The sequence below is a fragment of the Amphibalanus amphitrite genome, unplaced genomic scaffold (genome assembly GCF_019059575.1).
Source record: "Amphibalanus amphitrite isolate SeventyFive unplaced genomic scaffold, NRLGWU_Aamphi_draft 000013F_arrow, whole genome shotgun sequence".
Taxonomy (NCBI): Eukaryota; Metazoa; Arthropoda; class Thecostraca; order Balanomorpha; family Balanidae; genus Amphibalanus; species Amphibalanus amphitrite.
This window is the reverse complement of record NW_024881509.1, coordinates 595,330-618,381: the sequence shown is the minus strand read 5'-3', so window position 1 is coordinate 618,381 and position 23,052 is coordinate 595,330. Positions and strand designations below refer to the sequence as shown.

Here is a 23,052-nt window from a genome sequence, read left to right as displayed (position 1 = left end):
AAATGGAAATCATTGAGGCACATTCTCCGTTAAAAGCGAATTTCTTTGTATTATGTGCTATAGCAGATTTACTCATGATAGCGAGAGCACACATACACAAGCACACAACTCCACCTACACAGTTACACGCATACCAACATAAACACACCTACATAAATACATGTATAGTCGGGTACTGTCCATCCCCACTCGGGGAACAGTTCCCGCTGAAGATTAGGCCCCCGCCCCTAAGACCCATCCGGGCCAACCCGGGACCGGCCCTCCCTGAAGGGGCCGGTCGGCCGGCCGGGCGGGCGGATCGCCGGCCGTCGGGTGGACGGTTCGCCCGCCCGGTCGGTGGTTTAGGGGGCGCCGCCCGACAAGTTGCCGGGCGGTGCGGGCGGGGGATGGCGGCCCGTCTGGAGCGCCAAACACACACACACACCTACATACACAAACACATACCCACACACACACACATACACACAAACACACACACGCAAAACTATGTCGACTTATTTAATCCTATTGACGTATTTTATTTACACTTATTACCTAAGTTATTTGTACTTCTGTTTTGTTTGTTTCATTTGTGAAAAGTTGTGTTGTTAAAGCAGCGATTGATGCAATTGTACTGTTGTGTTTGTAAAGGAAAATATACTAACCCTTCAGTGGGACAAAAAAAAAAAAAAGACCTGACCTGTGACCTGACCTGGTATTGCCAGTGACCTCTAATAGCAACATATCTACTAGGCAACTGACGCCCTACCGCTGATACTCGACAAAATGCGTTTTCCTCGGTGTTATAGCGCATTCCCTAGAAGACCCGTGAACGGTGAAACATTTCATCTTTGACCTGACCTGTGACGTCATCGGTGACCCCGAGGTCAATGAAAATTGGTTTCCTTCAACAAATTTGACAGGCCTTTCGAACGCCGTTTGAATTTTGCGGATCCGTCCAGTAGTTTCGGAGATACGAGGGGGGGGGGGCAAAAAATAGCCCCCCCCCCACCAGGTCGCGTTATAAACAGACCCCACCAGGGCGCGGGTTAAGGGTGGATGTCAAGGTCACCTGAAGTTCAGGTCAGGTCATTGACCTTTGGTGACCTCGGCTCACTTTTTCGAGTTTTACATGTTTCTAGGCTAGTTTTTGGAGCGAAATCCGAATTTAGAAACCATTTGAACATTTACGAAGTAGTTTTGGTGCCTTCGTAACATGTTACGAAGCTGTCAGAAACGGTTGACACCTACTACGAATACCCGTCACGACCCCTACTGGTTGACCTGACCTGACCTGACCCGGCCTGGTCTAAATGCTTGAAGACATCATCTGTGATCAAAACTAACACGATATTCGTTATCAGCACCCCGAAAAAATCCATTGCAGCCACACTTAACGACTTTCTAACAGGTCCCGATTTTCCCGACTTTTTGGTCAATGACCTGACCTCGAAGGTCAACCAATAACCTAGGACCTTAAAATTGGGCATCATCGGCCTCCTCTCGTCACGGGCAACGCGCTCTTTTTTCCGCGAAGCTCTAGCTCGATCAGAGGCCAAACGACAGGGGGTCCAACCGACCTTCCCCCTCCACAAATTACAAGCTGGCAAACGCCGCACACATGCGAGGGTTAGCCCTCAGAGTATGTCGCTTCTCTCCCTGAAGTCAGAGTGCCGCCCGCTCAAGTCGAAGTGCCGCCCTTTGAAGTCATATTGCTGCCCTTTAACCCGCGCCCGGCTGGGGGTCCTGGATTTCCACGCCCTGCTGGGGGGGGGGGTTGTTTGAACACCCCCCTTCTAACTCGGCTCCTGGGCCACGTAGCGATACGCCGAAGGCGGCGTTCGAAAGAGCGTAAAAATAATGACGAAATCACTTAGGTCAATTTTTTGGTCAGGTCAAAGGTCAGGTCACCAGAGGTCATTGAAGGCAAAATTTCGCCGATTTCCAGGTCGAATGTCGACAATTTCCAAGAAGCCAACGCATATCTCGGGAACCAATAGAGCTACAGCGCCGCGGAAAGGCGCATTCGATAGCCCTATTAACGCCCTTTCTGAGTAATTTTCTCAGATTTGACCTAACGTCAACGGTTTTGCCTGCAGGGGGCAAAAACTGCAAAAATAGCCGTTTTTTTCGGAAACAGTTTTTCTGCAATAACTTTTGACCCAAGCCTTGTACGAGCTTACTTTTACCGGCATCCTGTTCCTCTCGTCAAGACACATCGAAAGAACTATAACTTGACCTTGAAAGGTCAACTTCAAAATTTGACCTCAGGTCAAGGTCATGACCTGACCGGAAAGGGTCATGTTGCATATCAGTCAATCCGTATCGTCGAGCTGAACACATCTAAGGCGTTTTCATCGCTCTAGCATGCCTCTATCAAAAGTTATTTGCGAAAAACTGTTAGATACCATTCGTGACCTAAGATGACCTCAGGGCATAAACAGGGGTCACGGACACCATTTTCATGTTCAGTGTGTCTAAACCACTTGTAATTCAGTGTTTGGGAGTGTTTATAATGTCTTTCGTCCAAAAGAGGCGCATTTCAATTTTCTCCCATTGACTTATAATGGGGAGGTCGCAAAATTGACCTGACCTTAGGTCATCGATATCAAAATTCTGAGATATACATTTTGTACATGCTATTGCTCTTAGCAATCGCTGAAAGTTTCAAAGCGATCGGTCAATCGGTGTAGCTATGACAGACATTGAAACTTTTTATGAGGTGAGGTCACTTCAAGTGACCTGGTGACCTGACCTTGAATGACCTTGGTCTGAAATTTTCACAACATGTGTAGAATTGATGTATGATAAGGTGTACCAAAAAAACGGCGGCGCTCCGCGCCGCCGTTTTTGAGATTTTCGCGAAAAACCACAAGGGGGGTTTTCAAACACCCCCCAGCAGGGCGCGGGTTAAAGTAGTAGTGCCGTCCTCGGAAGTTGTAGTGCCGCCTTCGGAGTTCATAATGCCACCCCCGTAGGCGGAAAATGTGCCGCCCCTGTGCTGACTGCCTCCACCCTATGGAAATCCTGGATTCGCCCCTGCTGTGTGGCTTGTGCAAATTTGGCACTTGGGCCATTCCATGTCTGATAGGGCCTCGTCTAAGGAATTTTCACTGGGGGGGGGGGGGCAGAGACTGAAGGACCCAAACCTAGGGTACCCGCAAATCCTGTTTTCTCACCGGATTTAGGCCACTTGTTTTTCGTCACAGCCCTGAGACCATGATTTTTTTAACAAAAAAAAAAACAAAAAAAAAACACACACACAAAAAAGGCAATCCGAGCCATGCTCGTATAGGGGGGGGGGGGGGCGAACGGACCCTCTCGGTTTTTCACGAATAATTCACGTAAAAGTGGCTGACCGCGACGAAACTTTCAGTACCCTCGCGTTAGTCAATTTTACACCTACTCTGAAAATGTCATGACCCTGACCGTAATGACCTTTGACCTGTGACCTACTTTTCGAGACCATATTTGGCCGGAATCGCGATTCGGCGTAGTTTAGTTTTGGCGATACGGCGATACGAAGTAGTGTTGGTGCCTTCGTAACATGTTACGAAGCTGTCAGAGCCAGAGGCGGTACTACGAATACCCGGCAAAACCCTTACTGGTTGACCGGACCTGACCTGACCTGACCTGGCCTAAATGCATGAAGACATTATCTATGATCATAACTAACATGATATTCGTGATCGGCGGCACCCCGAAAAAAAAAAAAACATAACAGCCACCCTTTACGACGTTGTAACAGATCCCGCGTTTTTCCCGACTTTTGGGTCATTGACCTGACCTGGAAGGTCAACCGATGACTTAGGACCTTAAAATGAGGCATCATCGGCTTCCTCTCGTGACGGGCAACACGGTGGTTTTCTCCGCGAAGCTCTATAACTCGATCAGGTGCGAAACGGCAAGGGGCAAGGTCCAACGCCCCCCCTCCCTATACGCTCGCGGCTGGAAAAACACCAGTAGGTACGGGCGAGAGTTAAGATTGATGTGTTACCCCTACACATTGCCCCACCAGACAGTGATAAACATACTTATCTGTGTTGGGCGTTTGATTGAGTGTGTGTGTAGGGGGGGGGGGGGAGGGTGGCGCAAACACGAGTTGGGTCACTGGTCAGCTGCCAATTAACAATTTGCTACTTGAATCACAGTAGCAAAATCACAGAATCATAGTAGGTACTCAGCTGTATAAATCACAAAACTCTGGCTTTTCCCGTAGTCATGGAGTATGAACAGTTTTTGAACAAACAATTTAATGTTTCGCGTTAAATCCATATAAGACTCCTAAAAAAACGTATTGCAGAGAGGGTATTTTTGTGAGATGTTCACGTTTTGACGGGGGGGGGGGGGGCAAATGTTGGCCACTGGGGGGGGGGGGGCAATCCGCTCGACTGGGGAGGCAATTGCCCCCCCCCCCCAGTTAACATGTTAGACGAGGCCCTGCCATGTCAAATCTCACAAAAATGGGCTGTTTTGCACCTTACCATCAGCGATTTTATCATAAATTTGTCAGCGCGTTCTTTTGTCGCTCCAGACCACTGAACTCTATAATGTGGAATGCGCATCGGCCGCCAGATGGTGTCCAACGGTGCCGCCATGTTGCGCAGACCAGGAAGCGGCCGCCGCCTGTGTTGGGGAATAGGGAATTCGGGACCTCGATTTACGTTTGCGGTCGCTGCATCCGTTACGTTCAAGCTATGTGGACACGGAACCCGGCATCTTACGCAGAATTGAGTGGAGAACAAGATGAAATCCTAAAAAATCCTTAGATACAAGGAACTAATACGTTAAACCCTTATAAATCAATGGGGAAATATGAAAATTGCTATTTTGGCGCCGAGAATGATCTGAAACTATCTCAAGCATATAGAATCATGATTTCATGCAGTCTTTGCAAGGTTCTATGCATCATATTTGCATTGTTGCCCTTGCGTGACGTCATTTGTGACGTCACAAGGGTCACAATTTTCCTTCAATAACTCCCGATCAAATTGAGCGAGCGAGTCAGGAAAGCCACCAATGGACTCAGGAAGACCTGCCGAATCGAATGATATGCGACATGACCTCTTTCGACCAACTTCGTGACCTGGGGGTGCTGACCTGACCTTGACCTGAGGTCAACACCCTAAGTTGACCTGACCGGAACAAAAAGTATATCACTCGATGCGCCTGAGGTAGCTGAACACGATGATGCCAAAATTGCGGCTCTACGGCCATTTTTGGCGAAGTTATTTACCAAAAACCGAACCCGTGCCTTAGATCACTTGACCTGACCTCAGAGGTCACCGGTTGACCTGAAACCCTTACAGCGGGTTCCTACCAGTCACTCTGCATTATACTTTGTCGCATATGACCACTTTACCGCTTAATTATAGTTTAATTAGCGGCGCATTAGCGAGGTGGGTTCAATCAACCCCCTCGGCCGGGGCAAATGTAGGTCCGGCGAGTGAATTTGAGGAATTCTGAAGATACGATCGTGTTCCCCACTCAATTCTGCGTAGGGTGCCGGGTTCCGTATCTACGTAACTTGAACGTAACGGATACGGCGGCCGCAAACGTAAATCGAGGTCCCGAATTCCCTATTCCTCAACACAGGCGGCAGCCGTTTCCTGGTCTACGCAATATGGCCGCCACCGTTAGACACTACGGCCAATAGGGTTGAAGCGGCAGTGCTCCCCTGTGCTCCAGACATATTATTGATGTTTTTTGCACATTCTGAGGCCTGTTTCACTAACAAATAAAACTTGTATTTACAAAGAAAAAGCTTGAGTTTACAAGAAATAATTACCAACATTTGAGATTTGGATTTCACGAAACCTTTGAACATGAATTTTGAGTTTAAAATTTGACAACTTTTTTACAAGAAAAAGTTTGCTAGAAAACATGGGAATCGCAAACTTTCTGTTTCACGAAGACCAGAAACTTGAAAGAAAAATCGTCATTACAAACCTGAAATCCCAGTGATCCTGACGTTCGGAATTTTGATAATTTTTGTTCAGTAATGCAAAACAGTCATATATTTAGAACAACTATGCTTTGTTGAGTCGTTTCATGCTCAATTTTTACTTAGCACACACCCTAAGAAGCAAAATAATCGGTATTAAAATATCGTAAAATGTGAAAAAAATAAAATATCGTAAATATGTTAAATGTGTAAAATGCGTACTTATTTATCGTAAATAAGTAAAAATGTGATTGATTGATTGATTGATTGATTGATCGTCATGTTTTGTCATTCCCGCGCCATAATTGCATTCAAAGGTCTTCTGCTGTCAAATATTTTGCGTGTTATTTTCTTTCAATAATAGGACAATGTGAACTATCATTTATATCTTTATCCAACAGCATCATTATTTATAATTTAATTATGCAGCTTTTGACATAAATACTAGACAATATTTGATACAAAGAGGCAATATCTTTAACATGCTATAGTTCTTAAAGGGACTATCCCACCTTCTAAAATGTTGTTAAAACCAGTTAAATTGTGCCCGACTTTATAGATTGGATGACCAGGAACACGGTTCTGGCATTTATTTTTCATTAAACATCTTAGGCTTCCCATATTCCAACCACAAACTTTCAAATATGTGACGTCACAGCCCAAAATTACCTCCTTCCCCAGGCCACATTACTGTCATAAAGCTGATTCTTTTTACTCTGTAGGCACCACAACAAAGTTCAGACCAAGTTTTAAGCGATTTTTCAACGAACAAACGCATTTAAATCAGAATGACTAAACGAGGTGACGTCACACTAACGGTCGCTCCATGTTGAAGATAGGGCCTTGTACAAGGCCCATTTTCAAATGAAGGGAACGAATTTCTTCAACACCAAGAGGCCGCGGGGCTGCAACCTAGATAGATAGTGGTTTCTGAACCTCGCCGCAAACTTGGCTATCTCAACTCAAACCCCATGTTAATGGTGGGATAGTCCCTTTAATTAAAAACAATTTTACTGTTTACAAGTTTATTTGCAAACATTTTCTTATCGGAGGTGCCACTGGCGATGAAGCTTAGTGAAATCGGTTTTTACGTAGTTGGTAAAAATACTTATGAATTGTAAACTACAAACTCTTGTAAATACAAGTTTTTAGTGAAACAGGCAGGGCGTATGTATTTTAACATGTTAACTGGGTCGGCAACTGCCGACCCAGTCACGGAGAATGCCGACCCAGTGACAGCCGTTTGCCGACCCAGTTGCCGCCTCCTCTAGGATGCAGCACGCACATGCAGGCTAGGTGCCGTCATTCATAGTGAGGCTGCTGCCCTCCGAAATGATAATGCCGCCTCTTAAAACGAAGCAGCCGTCTATAGAAAGTGATGATCCCGCAACTCAATGTGACAGTGCCGCCCCTAAATCTGTTAGTAGCCCCACTCAATGTAATGGTGCCGCCCTTCTAAGCATCTGTGGAGCCCCTTTGATGCTGATGATGCCGCCCCTTTCAGTATCGGTGGCGCCCCTCAATGTGATGGTGCCGCCCTCAAAGTGCCAGTGGCGCCCCTGAATGTGATGTTGCTGCCCGCCAACGGGTCGGTGGTGCCCCTCAAAATGATGCTGCCGCCCCTTAAAGTGTTGGCGCCGCCCCTTATAGTGTCAGCCACGCCCTTCGAAGTGTCGGAGGAACCCACCAATATAATGGTACCGCCCCTCTAGGTATCCACATAGCCCCTCATTGTGATGGAGCCGCCCCTCAAGCAGATGATGCCGCCCCTCAAGAAGATGATGCCGCCCCTGAATGTGATGGTGCTGCCCGCCAACGAGTCGGTGGCGCCCCTCAAAATGATGCTGCCGCCCCTTAAAGTGTTAGTGCCGCCCCTTATAGTGTCAGTGACGCTCTTCGAAGTGTCAGAGGAACCCACCAATATAATGGTGCCGCCCTTCTAGGTATCCACATAGCCCCTCATTGTGATGGAGCTGCCCCTCAAGCAGATGATGCCGCCCCTCAAGAAGATGATGCCGCCTCTTTCAGTATCCGTGGCGCCCCTCAATGTGATGGTGCCTCCCTCAAAGTGCCAGTGACGCCCCTAAATGTGATGGTGTCTCCTGTCAACGAGTCGGTGGCGGCCTTCAAAATGATGCTGCCGCTCCTAAAAGTGCTGGTGCCGCCCCTTACAGTGTCAGTGGCGCCCTTCAAACTTTTGGAGGAACTCATCAATACAATGTTGCTGCCCTCTAACTTTCTGTAGCGTCCCTTCATATACATAATGGTGCCGCTTCTCAAACCATCCGAGACGCCCCTCAAAGTGATGGTGCCGCCCCTTACAGTGTCGGTGGTGTCTCCTCAAAAGTCAAGGTGCCGCCTCTCAAAGAAATGCTGTTGTCCCTCGAAGTGTCGGAGGCGCTCCTCATTGTCATGTTGCCGCCCCTCAAACCTTCCGTAACGCCCCTCCACGTCATTGTGCCGCCCCCCCCCCAATGTGCTCACGGCGCCCTTAAATGTGATAGAAGCGCCGGTCAAAGTGATGACTGTGCTCCTGGCAGTGTCGGTGGCGCCCCTTATAGTGTCGGTGGCGCCCCGAACAGTATCGGTGGTGCCCTTCAAAGTGATGATGTCACCCTCAAACAAACGGTGGCGCCCCGAAGTATCGGAGTCTCTAAATATCATGCCTATTGCCGCCCATTAACAATCTGTAGCGCCCCTCCATATGATGGAGCCACCCCTTAAAGTATCCGCGGCGGTCCTTAAAGTTACAGTGCCGCCCCTTACAATGTGGTGGCGTCCTCAAAATAAAAGTGATGTTGCCCCCCCGAGTAATGTTGGCGTCTCTTCTTTAAGTATCGGAGGCGCTCCTCATTGTCATTTTGCCCCACATCACTGCGCACATGGCGCCCTCCAATGTAATGGTGCCACCCCCAACGCTCAAAGAGATAATTACCCTTCTCACATTGTCGGTGGTGCCCCTCAAAGTGGTTTAAGTGCCCTAAAAAAAGTTGGTGGCGCGCCTCAAAATGATGCTGTCGTCCCTTAGCATATCTGCAGCGCCCCCAAAATGAAAGTGCCTTCACTTAACCGGCGCCGGGCTGAGGCTGTTTGAACCCCCCTCCCGACCCCTATAACTTGGCTACTGGGCCACGTAGCGACACGCGGTAAGCGACATTCGAAAGAGTGTCAAAAACTACTTGGGTTAGTTGGTTAACCCTCGCCCATGTAGGGGGGGGGTTGGTGCAACCCCCCCCCTGAGGTTTTTCGGAAATAGTGCAAAAACGGCGGCGCGCAGCGCCGCCAAATTTTGTGTACCTTATGGGGCAAACCTTGCGCATCTTTTGATAAAAAAAATTTGACCGGGTCATGTCAGGTCACGGAGTTATGACGTCACAAAGGGAACAGCCTCCGGCCGGATTTTCACAAACTGAGTGCCAACGCCCGAGGTTTCCTGCCGGTGGTACGGACATCGGTTGATGGATCGTGATGAAACTTCCCATGCATGTTGGGGCAAGTATTGGCTATCATATGGTATAAGAAACTTGACCGGGTCAGGTCAGGTCACGGAGCTATGACGTCACAAGAGGAACAGCGTCCGGTACTATTTTTGAAAAGCGCCCGAACCACTATTTTGCTAATTCTTGTCACCTCAATGGGAATATGCAGCAATATTAGCTTCTATAGGGAGCAAATGGACCTTCCAAATCCAAAAATACAATCAGATTTCAAAAATTTAAATTTTTATTTTTCGAATTTCTGCCGCCGACTGTGACCTTGCCGACTTCCGGCGCTCCCAACGCGCCATTTTTAAAGCTAGGGAAACGAAATACATACCAAACGATAGAGAATTGATCAAGGAACACGATAGTGAAGGTTTCAAGTCGATATCTCCCACGGTTTTGCCGCAATCGCCGCGGAAAGTTGAAAAAAGTCTATTTTTCCGAAAATTTGACCTTTGACCGGTCAAAAGTAGGTCAAATGTTGACCTAGGACCAAAAAATATACCACCAATCGCGAGATCTCGGCGAGAGCAATCCGTTGGTCTTTTCCGCTAAGCTCTACGACGCTCCGTTTTCAAACGCCAAGGGGGGGGGGTCGCACCAACCCCCCCCCCCTGCATGGGCGAATGTGGCAGATCGCCGTTTACGGGCGAGGGTTAACCGTACTTTGGTTAGGTCAAGTCAGATGTCAAATATCAGGTGACCAGAGGTCATCAAAGGTGAAATGTGGGTGAAATGTTGTCTGTTTCAACATTTATTGACAAACTGGCGCATAACTCGGGGAAGAATAGAACTACAGCACCACGAAAAAGGCGCATTCGATAGCTCTTCAACGTTCCTATAAAGTCTTCAGACTTGACCTAACATCAACGGCTTAACCTCCAGAGCACAACTAGTTGAACCGTGCCGGGCCGGGGAGGGTTGGAGTGGACAATGGACCCCCCTCCAGCTCTACTGAGCTGTTTTAATGAAGAACCTTTTTACTGTAATAATTATTGACTCACGAAAGTTATGACATTTTTTTTTCAGTACTGTGCTCCTCTCGTCGAGATGCGTCGAATGAACTATAATTTGACATTCAAATGTCATTTGGGAAATTTGAGCTCAGGTCCAGGTCATGGCCTGGCTGGTAAAGGTCATGTTGCATATCAGTCGATTTGCATCGTCAAACTGAAATCAGCTAAGGTGTTTTCATCGCTCAGACATGTCGCATGTCTCTATCAGAAGTTATTGAAAAAACTGCTGGAGGCCTTCCATGACCTGACATGACCTCAAGGACATAACGAGGGGTCATGGGTGGCAATTTTCCGACTAAGTGTGTCATTTTCAATTGTTTTATGATGTTTAAATTCGTTAACTTTGTCTTTGACATTTGTCTACCTATAAAAAGAGGCATATGCCCTGATTTTCTCCCATTTCCTTATACCTAATGGAAGGGTCGCAAAATTGTCCTTACCTTTGGTCAAAGACATAACAATTTCGAGACTTACATTCTATATATACAGTTACACACTGTTTGTCTTATCAATCGCTGAAGGTTCACTGTTCAGTCGGTGTATCTATGGTGAGCATTTGCCTGTTCCGTAGCTCAGTTGGTAGAGCACGGGACTCCCCGCATTGTCTTCGCTTGCGTTTTGCCCGCCGGCCGAGCCGGAGAGAAAGTTACCGAGTGAAGTTCATTCAAATTTCAAAAACTCAATAAAAATGTCACTGGGGTCACGAAAATATTTGAGTAGGTAGGTATACCATTCATTAACCCGCGCACCGACGGGGGAGGTGGATATGCGCCCCCCCCCCCCTGAGGTTTTTCGTAGATAGCGGGAAAACGGCGGCGCGTAGCTTGGTACGACTATTTTCGCATCAATTTAACACATGGTGTGCAAGTTTGAACCTCCTAACTTTTAAGGTCAGGTCACCAGGTCACTTTGAATGACCCAACCTCAAGTCACTTTTTTGCAACTTTGTCACCGTGCCAACTTTGGCCCCCCCAAAGGCCTAAAGTGGCCTGTTTGGCCCCCAAAACGTCAGAAAAATTGCTAAGAAAATATACCTTGATGGAGGTTTTTAGCCACTTGGTGAAGTAAAGCTTTCCACAGCATAATATGGAAGCAATATGGTAGCAGTGAGGGTCAGTCAAAAGTTGCGCGAGTGGAGTCGACCTTCAAAAAAGACTGTTGTTGGCACGTGTTTATGGCGCGGTAGCTGGGAGTTGGCGGTGTTTCGCGTGGTGTGGCATCACTGGCGGATCCGAGGGGGGGGGGGGGCACGGGAGCCTGAGGTGCACCTGACAGGCCCATGGTGCCCTTGCTAGGTATGTGGTGCCCCTGGACCCTGACAGGCCTGTGGTGCCTCTGGCGGGCCTAGGGTGCCCCTGCTAGGCTGCTGATGCCCCTGGGACCTGACAGTTTTGTGGTGCCCCTGACAAGCCTAAAGTGCCCCCAACAGGCCCGTGATGCCCCCGACAGGCCCAAGGTGCCCCTGCGTGATGCCGTGATTCCTGCGAGGCCGGTGGTGCCCCTGCGAGGTCGGTGGTGCCCCTGCGAGGTCGGTGGTGCCCCTGCTAGACCGGTAGTGCCCCTGGCAGGCCTGTGGTGCCCCTGCTAGGTCGCTGGTGCCCCTGGGCCCTGACAGGACTGTGGTGCCCCTGACAGGCCCAAGGTGCCCCTGCAAGGCCGGTGGTGCCCCTGTAAGGCCTGTGGTACCCCTGCTAGGCCTGTGGTGCCCCTGACAGGCCCATGGTGCCCCTGCAAGGCCGGCGGCGCCCCTGGCAGGTCTTTGGTATCCCTGACAGACCTGGGGTGCCCCTGACAAGCCTGTGGGCCCCTCACAGGCCCGTGGTGCCCTTGCTAGGCCTGTGGTGCCCCTGGCGGGCTGGTGGTGCCCCTGCTAGACCGGTGGTGCCCCTGCAGGCCTGTGGTGCCCCCGGGCACCAAGGGAGGTCATGACCCATGTGGCCCCCCTTGGATCTGCCACTGATACATATTATATTGATTTGTAATGGCGTTATGGCTTATGCAATATACAATTGCAGGCACTTGGTATCCCTCACTTAGCCCTCATTTGGGGGCTCTGGCGGGCTCCTGAGGGCCCACGTCTATCTCCGGGAGCCCTAGACAGACTCCTTTGGGTCCTTTCAGTCCACTATAGCATAAGAGGTCTCCATGCGAGTCCTATACATCTGAGGGCGTACCCTGACGTCTGAGGTACCCAACTGCAGCTCCAATGGTCTCTTACACTGGCGGATCCAGGGAGGGGGCATGTAGGGCCATGCCCCCTTCCCAGAGGCCTAAAGTGGCCCGTTTGCCCCCTCCCCCAAGCGATAATGAAACATAGTTCAACCAGTATAACGCCTTTTGGGGCGACTAACGGAGCGAGCGAGAGGGTGAGCCTTGCACGTGCGAAATTTCGAGGGAATACCTCTAGCTGACTTGTGCACGGCACCCTACTAACCGGTCTCTAGCGATGTGCCAAATTTGAGCACAATCGGCCCAGCCGTTATCGAGATCTGGAAGCGGCACCCTGCGTGCAAAATGGGTCCCAACTGACTTGTGCACGGCACTCTACTAACCGGTCCCTAACCATGTACCAAATTTGAGCGCCATCGGTCCAGCCGTTCTCGAGATCTGGAATCGACCCCTGCACGTGCGCACGTGCAGCAGCACCCCAACTCTGGCACATGGATATGCATTGCCTAGTGGGTGTGTAACGCAGATGCGCTACATTTTTCATCTTTCATGCTGAACTGCAAGCTGTGCCGCAAACTGAAACGCGGCCATCTGCGAGCGCCGCAAAGACACGGTCAGCCGGCTAAATCGGCTGTGATACCCTCTCTCCGTCCCAGCTGGCGTCCACACAAACGGCGCAGCCCGCTTTGACAAACAGGGGTCCCCTATAGATGACCACCCCACTTCATGAGAAACCGGACCTGAAGTCAACAGATAGCATACCGAAACGCGCCATTCTGCCGGTCTTGAACCATTAATCAGTTTAACCTTTGGAAAACAAGACAATGTCCCACGCTCGGCACCCCGCCAGAAGAGAAGAACAAGGAGAGGGGAGTGCAGACCAGCCCTGATATGAACCAAAACAAGAAAGGGGAGCGAGGACCGACCCGGTTTGTACGAAAACAGGATGAAATGGAACTCGGTCGCCAACCACAAAATATAGGACATCTGGCCGGAGCTGCCTTCAAAACAAGGGAGCGGAGGGCCAGGCCCACCACCTGGCGCCTCAGGCGCCGTGAGCGCCGGCGGGCACCGCGCAGCGTGTGAGGCTCACTTGCCGGACGGCCTGGTCATTGGTCACGGAACGTTCTTTCCAAATTTGGCATGTAAAGGAGTTGAAAATGTTGTGTCAGGGTGAATGTTAATAAATGAGCCTTGTACATATTGTAATACGAGTGTGAGGAGTGGTAAAAGGAGAGGACCGGAGAGTAAATGTCACAGACCATATGCCATCTACACAGCCGGAGAGGAAGTCGTTGCGGGAGAGGAAGAGGTTTCGAGGTATCCAATTCACCATAATATTTGGTAACATAACCGTTTTCTTCTTGTCTGCCTGGTTCTCAAGGGACATCCAAATCCGATAGGACCCAGGTAGTTTGCCGGGCCCGTGGGGCCCGATACCATTCAAACGGGGGGTCCAATCCGTCGTCACAGCCGTCAGTGATCGGCTCAGTTGGGGTCAGTCAAGGGGTGGGCCCGATTTTCCTAATCTTCTTCTTCTTCTTCTTGGTTTTCGTCTTCTTGGTCTTGCCACACTGGGTTATTCCTGGGTTATTATGCCACACTGGGCTATTTTCCTAATCTCGGAGGCCACGGGAGTGACCAGGCTGGCCTCAAAGCATCTGAACTGATTCCACTTCCTCGTCGTCTGGTCAGTACTGGCTGCTTATCCTCCTGTCCTAAGACCAACGCGGCGCCCGCACAGGAGCTGCTTACCCTCCTGTCCTAAGACAAACGCGGCGCCCGCACAGGAGCTGCTTATCCTCCTGTCCTAAGACCAACGCAGCGCCCGCACAGGAGCTGCTTATCATCCTGCCTAACAAACGTGGCGCCCGCACAGGAACTGCTTATCCTCCTGTCCTAAGACCAACGCAGCGCCCGCACAGGAGCTGGCTATCTTCCTGCCCTAAACAAACGCGGCGCCCGCACAGGAGCTGCTTATCCTCCTGTCCTAAGACCAACGCAGCGCCCGCACAGGAGCTGCTTATCATCCTGCCTAACAAACGCGGCGCCCGCACAGGAGCTGCTTATCCTCCTGTCCTAAGACCAACGCAGCGCCCGCACAGGAGCTGTTTATCCTCCTTCCCAACAAACGCGGCGCCCGCACAGGAGCTGCTTATCCTCCTGTCCTAAGACCAACGTGGCGCCCGCACAGGAGCTGCTATAAACAAACGCGGCGCCCGCACAGGAGCTGCTTATCCTCCTGTCCTAAGACAGGTAGGTATGGTACGTCGCATGTCAATGAATTTAATTTAAGAATTCTGGAATCACTTCACATTTTCAAGTCTAGGCCTTCCATCAATGATAAGTTGTCGGCGTATAAATTAGATATCGTTGCCTAGGGGTCCTTGATGAAACATGAAACGTTTATGAAATGCATGATTTTATGTGCGATACTGTGTTGCTCTTGTTATGTCGCCTGATTGCTTGTTTTCTCATAAAATGTACTGTTGTGTGTAACTTCACTGATGATGTCTCTGTTCAGAGACGAAACGTTTGAGTTTACATGAAGAATATAACGATATGCCTTGTAATAAGGTTTTTACTGCTCCTGAAGCCAACAAAATGTTTCGGTCTTTGTTATATCTTTGACAGGTCATGACCTGAGGTCACCAATGCTTACCATTGTCAATGGGGAAACGATTTAAACTAACATGTTTGGGGTAAAATCACAACTTATATGCATGAAACATTCATATCGTCTTCCATAGATAACATGAATCTGGATTGGACACGAACTCTGATAATTGCAGAATGGGGCCGAAAATTTATCAGTAGGATCCTTAGTTTGTTGTCCGCGCGATCGATCTGCTAAAATTCACCATAACCTGCATTGGACGATAAGTTTAAGTTTAAGTTTAGATTAATGATCGTCTGGAGATCATCTGGAGTCACTGTGGCTAAAAGTCAAGCTGGACAAGAGGAGGGTCACCATTCTGGGCGGTCTATATCGCCCGCCGTCTACAAATCCCCGACAAGTCCACGCTGACTATAACCATCTTGAAGAAGAGCTCCAGGCGATCATCACTGCACACCCATCTAACCGCATCATCCTGGCTGGTGATATGAACTCAGACTCCAAAACCAGTCCAGTAGCACACTCTCGATTGCAAGAACTAGGCAAATATGGCTTGCATTGCCAGGTTAACGAGCCTACCTTTGTTCGAGGCGACACAAAATCAATTCTAGACGTGTTCATGCTTTCTGACGCATTGTGTAGTACAAACTTTCCACCAAGTGTCTCTGTCGATGTATGTGATTATGCCGCGCACCACAAACGCGTATCGTTGTTAACCATCATCCCACGGGCCAAAACAGCGTCACAGTATCGCACGGGTCGTAACTGGCGTGCTTTTGATGCACAGGCATTCATTGCGGACTTACAGTCCACTGATTGGAATTGTGTCGTAAAAAGCAATGACTCATGCGACCAGCAATGGAGTTCTTTCTCTTCTGAAATGACGCGTATTTTGAATGTGCATGCCCCACTGCGTAGGTTTAAAGTAAATAACCCATCACCTCCCCCAGTATCTGATGAAACTCTGGATCTGATGAATCAAAGACGATTAGCAAAATCAACCGGTGACAATCTGACCTATAGGACTCTCAACGTTCAGGTTAAAAGGGCCATCAGAAGAGATGTAAGGGAAAGTATCAAACAAAAGGTTGACGAATCGTCACCTGCGGCACTATTTCATCACCTGAAACCAGTCATAGCGCCAAAACGTGGTCGCCGTGTTGAACCAGCCAATATCTCTTCAGACGAACTTAACAGTTATTTTACGTCGATCGGCACGCAAACCAGAGAGAAGGTGATGAGAGACTTTCGGAGTTCCGGAATGGAAAAACTCAACGTTCGCTTGCCTCGTGTTAACGCCGGTGCCCTCACGCTGACGCCTGTGACTTTAGATCATCTTAAAGCTGTTATATTCAGTATGCCAAACAAAAATTCCAGCATTGAAGGAGATGTGCCACTCAAAATTTTGAAGTTAAGTTTTGGAGTAGTAGGCAGATATTTGTTGCGCATAGTGAATACAAGCATAGTGACGGAAACTGTACCAGATGGATGGAAGAAGGCAGAGGTGCTACCCTTGCACAAAAGAAATGACCCCTCAGAAGCGGCGAATTTTAGACCCATAACCATTGTGAGTGTCATTTGTAAGATCATTGAAAAAATAGTTCACACCCAGGTGACTAGTTATCTGACTCAGCAACATTTATTCACCATCGATCAGCATGGCTTTATGCCAAATCATTCCACGGCAACGGCACTCGTATCAATGACTGACGAAATTTTGAAAGGTATGGACAATTCGGAAATTTCATTGCTAGCTCTTTTAGATTTAAGTCGGTGTTTTGATGTGGTCGATCATAGTACTATTCTTGAAAAATTGAGTCTCTTACAGATTAGGACAGGGTGGTTCAAGAGCTACCTCGAGGGACATACTCAGAGGGTAAGGATCGGCGACGAATTATCAGAACCCTTACCGATATCGGTGGGATGCTTCCAGGGCTCAACGTTAGGAAGTTTATTGTTTAATATTCTAAGCAATGACATCGCATGTCACATTCCGTCCTCTGTGAACGGTTTCCGAGTAACTTTAATCAGGTATGCGGATGATACTCAGCTAGCACTAACCGGGTCGAGACACAAAATTCGGGATATGCAGTGTGCTATGGAAGACGTTTTAGGTATCTTGAGTAACTGGTTTATGCAAAACGGTATGATGGTTAATCCTAGTAAAACGGAACTGATGGTTTTCGGTGACAGACGGCAATTAGTCCAGTTAGATGAAGTTCCAAAAGTGTCATTCATGGGTGAAGTGGTGATGTCTACCGAGAGCGTGAGGAACTTAGGTGTGATAATGGACCCAAACCTGTCATGGGAGCGCCACGTGCAACATGTTGTTAACAAATGTTTTGGCATTCTCATTGGAATCTCGCACGTTAAACATACTCTACCGGCTTCTGTTCTACCTCGTATCGTCGATTCTCTTGTACTTTCTCACATTCGATACTGTGCGCAGGTGTATGGTAGCTGTGGCAAAAATGTACTGACCGAACTACAAAAAATAGTCAACTTCGCAGCACGAGTTATTTCCGGTCGACGGAAATACGACCATGTTTCGGATGTCATTTCAGACTTAGGTTGGCTCACTATTCCAAAGCTAGTTGACTATTTTGATATGTGCATGATGCATAAAATTTTATCGCTGGACGTACCAATAGGATTGCGTGAAGCACTGTTGTTTAATCATGAATCAAGCTCTCGAAGAACACGGCAGTCGGATCATATTTCAACCACTCGCCCCCGCAACAACCATGGAAAACGTACATTCATCTATCGTGCATCCAAATTGTATAACACATTCGCCATAGATCATCATGTGAACCACCTTAGCATGACTTCTTTTAAGCGCCACATTCGCAAAATGTTGGCTGATGCATCGTGATTTTTTTTTTCGTGACTAGTTAGTTTATTTTAAGTGTCCGCGATTTTGTTCTCATGAAGATGTGTGTGTGTGTTTTTATAACTTGTTTTTTTTTTTATACCGTGCGGTGTTACATTGTATGACGAGGGTATTGGAATAGCCCATTTTGTGTGGAAATACCTGATGATGTGAAATAAATAAATAAATAAATAAATGGACTGTCATTAGACTAGGTCTATTCTTGCGTCCATTTCATTGTCTTGTAGGTATCAAGTCTTCATCTTGGGTCTTCAATGACTCGAGCATATGCAGACGAGAGGGAGCGTGGGATACTAAGCACTAAGCCAGGGTATAGAATGCTTGTTTGCGCAGGGGTGTGGGAGCCGGTTTTCTAGCATCTATGTACTTTTCGCATTACACATTTAACGTCATATAATTAGCAATCTTGATGATGACCAGATCATGACCATTGACCAGTATTAGTAGCATGGGAGAGTCTCAGAGGCAAATTTCTGGGCAGAGGCATGGGGGAGTCTCGATGTCAATTTAAACATTTGAAACTGTTATATTTGGCAATGTATTGAATCAGAGTATAAGTATTTGTGGTTTACTGTTATTTTGTGATCAGAATCGATTCAACATATTTTTTCAAGTCATGAAGTGATTAAGCCTAAGGCATTTGCGTTTCGTTTACAATTTCACGCTTGTTAGCTTATGGCTTTCATTACAAAAGAAAACACGGTAAAGAAATGGTGACTGGAGAGCCCTTCAAGCAGCAAAGCAAGGAATTAGAAGAGCTTCAACGGAGAAGACAAACAACAAGCGACAAGCGTGTTTTTCCCGACAAAAAAAAAAAAAGACTCCAATCTGATGATAACCCTACCACACAGGGTTGAGACCTCAACCAGGAGCATTTCCAAGCTACATAGCCCGACTTGAAATGTTTGCCCTCTTCTCGTACAGGAGAGGAGCTGCAGTGCTCTCGGCTTCAGTGCTGAAAATCTCGTCACTTCGGAAGGGCCACACCAAAATGCATAATGCTCACATAATCGTAGCCAAGCGTCCACTCTCATGGTGCCCAGCTCAGGCCGTCAGTTTGAGGAAGACTTGCTGTGGTAGTAATTATGCTTTCAAACGAATGTAAACAATTTTAAGAAAAGTGATGGAATGGAATTTTGGCGCCGTGGAATTGGATACAGTACGGATCAGCGATCCGAGGCACCATGGGTCGTCAGCACTGCAAGTTTACCGATACGCTACAGGGATCCTGGAACCATAGTAACATCAAGACGCCTTTTGGGACAACAAGCGAGCGAGCGCAAGAGTGAGCCATGTACAGAGTTAGACTTTTGCGCTTTGCGGTCGGCGAGATACAGACTCAGACGCACGCTCATAGGCACTGGTGTAAACGGCTCTAGCCCTAGAGAAGACCCGTTAACTACTCTAAAATGGCTCACGCCGTGTGAACTTAACCTCCACGCCAGAAGAACGTCGAAGCTGCTAGACCTTCCAACGGCTACTAGACGCTGCTAGGAGCCTACAATCACTGCATCGGACTGTAGAAAGACGACGCGTGCCGGGAGTGCGAGGAATCGGACGAGGGAAGACCGTCACCCATTGGCTGGTCGGCTGCTCCGTTGCCCGCCCAGTGGCATCGAGAAAGAGGATCGTTTATACGATTGAGACTATTCAACCGTAGATGTAATCTGAACCCGAAGTGAACAGCTTCGTGGTGTGGCTAGGGCGACTGGGACGCCCGTATGGTGGTAAGGTAGGAAGCCCAAGGACGAAAAACAAACTATCCTGCTCATTGCTCCTTCGACATGTAGTATGAACCAAAGGCAACTGTTCTCTAAACAGTCTTCTGCCTAAACGACTCCCAATCCGCCTTCGCCGCCTCTCTCCGCAACAACTCAGCCGTCCAGGGCTCCCTGCTGAACTGGAGGATTCTCCGAGGACTGTCAGCCAGCCACCTCAGCGGGTGCCCTCGCGCTGCGGCCTGGAGTGCAATGTCGATATTATTGCCAGGAAAACGAGCGATGTTGGCCAGAATCGAGTCCCGGTGGACCTCTAGACGGCCCACGGAGACGCAGCCGCACAAGAGGGCCCGCACCATCCAGGCATGACTGGTCGGAAGGCGCAGCTGATGGGATCACTGCTACCAAGTAGCTATCACTTACCGGGGTTACATGAGCAAGTAAATGCGTATCAGGAACGGATTTTCCTATTCGCTCACCATTGTAGTCCGTTTGTAATGCGTATTAACTCTGCTCATGTAACCCCGAGCACTGACGGCGACAGGACGGTTCCTGCGGTGGACGTCCACCAACTCCGAACCGGTCAATGGTGGAGTGCGAGCAGTGCAACGACCGCCACTGCAGAGGAGCGCCCGGTCCCGTCTGTCGGGAGGATTCAAGTTCACCTGCGTTGCCCGGCGCTGCTATGCACGTACTCGATGTGTCCCAGCCTGAAGGAGGCGGAAAACGGCGAGCGTACCCTTTCAGGCGTGAGGCGAACATGCTCATTAGTAATTCGTATTCGTTTCGGGCTACACTGAGGTAAAAAATTGTTAAAAACCAAATATTTCGGCTTTATTGAGTAGCCTTGTTCACTGGTTTGAAATATGACATGGTCGCATAATAACATGGTCGCAATAAATAAGACATGGTCGCACGGACACATCGGCTACAGCACAACACGCCTTCTCATGTGCTAGAGATTTGGACCCGCGAAAAGCTACAACCTTGGCCATTGAACGGAACTGGAAAAGAAGAAAGATTCGGGAAGCTCTAGAGATAAAGATACACAAGTCAGCAATGAATAGGGGGGTGGGCAAAGCTACCATTAGCCCGATTTGGGACGTTGCTTTGTGTTGACATGTGTTAGTTTTATAGAGAAAATGGGGAACCATAGTTGTTTTTTTTTTGCATCTCAAAAGTATTTAGGTACTCTTTCTTGTCTTTGCATGATAGCCAAAGTACAGGTTTTAATGCATTTTTATAAGAGACCGTCTGGCGCTTATACGATTCCGACTTTCGACGATGATACGAATCAGACGATGTATAATATCTTATTACGACTGTCATAACGATGTGTGATGATTTGAACTGTATGGTTGTTTCATCGTATGCACAGTGTAAAAAAAGGAAGTCACAGATCATTGATAGCACGAACCTGTTTCGCATGTCATCACATTTGTATCGCCTTTTTGTATTTCATATTTCAAACCAGTGAACAAGGCTACTCAATAAAGCCGAAATATTTGGTTTTTAACAATTTTTTACCTCAGTGTAGCCCGAAACGAATACGAATTACTATCATTTACCTGAGGAAGACTAGAAATGACACTTCGTCAATACCTGATGCTCATTAGTCATTATGTTTTATGTTGTCTGCTCATTTCGCCCTCTCTCCACTCGTTGTAGCGTCTTGTGACCATTGCATAGCCGATGAACCACTTGTCAATGTTGCAATATACGGCTCAAATAAAACTCGTTTTTAGATTTATTTTTAAAGAAATATACCTAAGCAAAAAACATCAAAATGTCGAAACAAAGTTATTGCCATTCAAGTGGTAGCCAAAACGAGATGGTTTTCACAGAAAAACAGTCGATTCCCCATTCCAAAAATTTCGGCCCCATTCTGCATCACGCTGATTTCGTGTCCAATCCAGATTCATGTTATCTATGCGTCTTCATATAATGATAAAAAGTAAAACAAATATGATAAAACACTTCTTTATATAACAACATGTTTCCCTAGTCATGACGTATCGAATGATATGTTACTCGCCTATACTTGCTCAGGTCAGGTCAATCGTGACCTGAGGTCAAAATTGAGAGTGACCTTAGTAGGTCAAAATACAAACCATTTGTTTCGCATTTATTAGGGAACTGCAACGGCGTTTACCGTTTCAGGCTATCACTAACGGTTCAGAAGTTATTGACGCAAAAGTGATGTTACTAAAAAAATACGCTTTTAGATTTTTGACTCCTAGCGCCTCAAATATCAAAAATAGCTGAAATCTGTTGGCAGCTATTCGAAAGGAAATTTCCGCAGCTATCAGCTGCTTTTTTACGTTTTGCTCTGACTTTCCTAGATACTGAGCTAGACCTCAGTCTTTGAAAACTCTGCCAAATCGGAAAATTTTGGCTTTTTGGGGGTCTCAGGGTTTTTTTTCGTTTTTGATATTAAAAAAAATGTCTAAAATGTAGTTCACGTTGCGAGCAATCTAATGCCGCTTACTGGATCAAAATCCGTCCATTAGTTTCCGAGATCTCAGGGGGGGGGGCGAATCGGCCCCCCCGCCAGTTTCTTGTCCCGGCGGAGCCCGCCAGGAATAGGGTTAAACTAGCTTCGCTGATTCTGGTCCTCGTTTTAGTTGATACTCGCTGTAATTGAATCCGCCAAATTGACAATCGCTCCAAGAGTCAATCGCTGAAATTGATAATCACTGAAAATAACTACTTCGCTAAACTGTCGTTCGCTCAAATGACGCTCGCTCAGGTGTTGCAGAACCATTCGGAGTCTGGGTTATCCAGAAACCGCCTTGTCAAAATGTCATACAAATGTGAGAGTGTGCCGTGTAAAATCGCACTTAAGTGGTGAGTTCGAATGGAATGATCCTAGTATTAAAATGTGCTTATTTTACTTCTTTATTTTACTGGTATTTTACTGGTACTCTGACCCAGCGTTTGAAGGCGCTTAACACGCGCAGTGGAAGGGGGGGGGGCGGATTTCGCCCACCCCTCCTGTTTTTCGCCAATAACTCACGCCGCAAACATAATATTAATGTGAAATTTTGGTCACCTGTCCAGAATTGAATTGCGGATCTTCTCGTGCAAGAAATAAGAAAATCGGCTCGCAACTTTCCTAGTAATAGCGGTGTCAAACATCTTGCCGCTGCGGCGGCGCGGCGGCCGGCGCTAGCCGTTACGCGCCGCCTGAATTGTAGACTGTGCCGGGGCGGGACGGTTCCGTCTTTACATCGC

General features: G+C 47.9%; 1 protein-coding gene across 7 annotated transcripts in view; it reads left to right on the top strand.

Moving 5' to 3' along the window:
- The window catches only part of LOC122383683 (rho GTPase-activating protein 190-like), a 406,057-nt gene that overhangs the window by 107,123 nt on the left and 275,882 nt on the right, over positions 1-23,052 (top strand). The window lies entirely within an intron of this gene.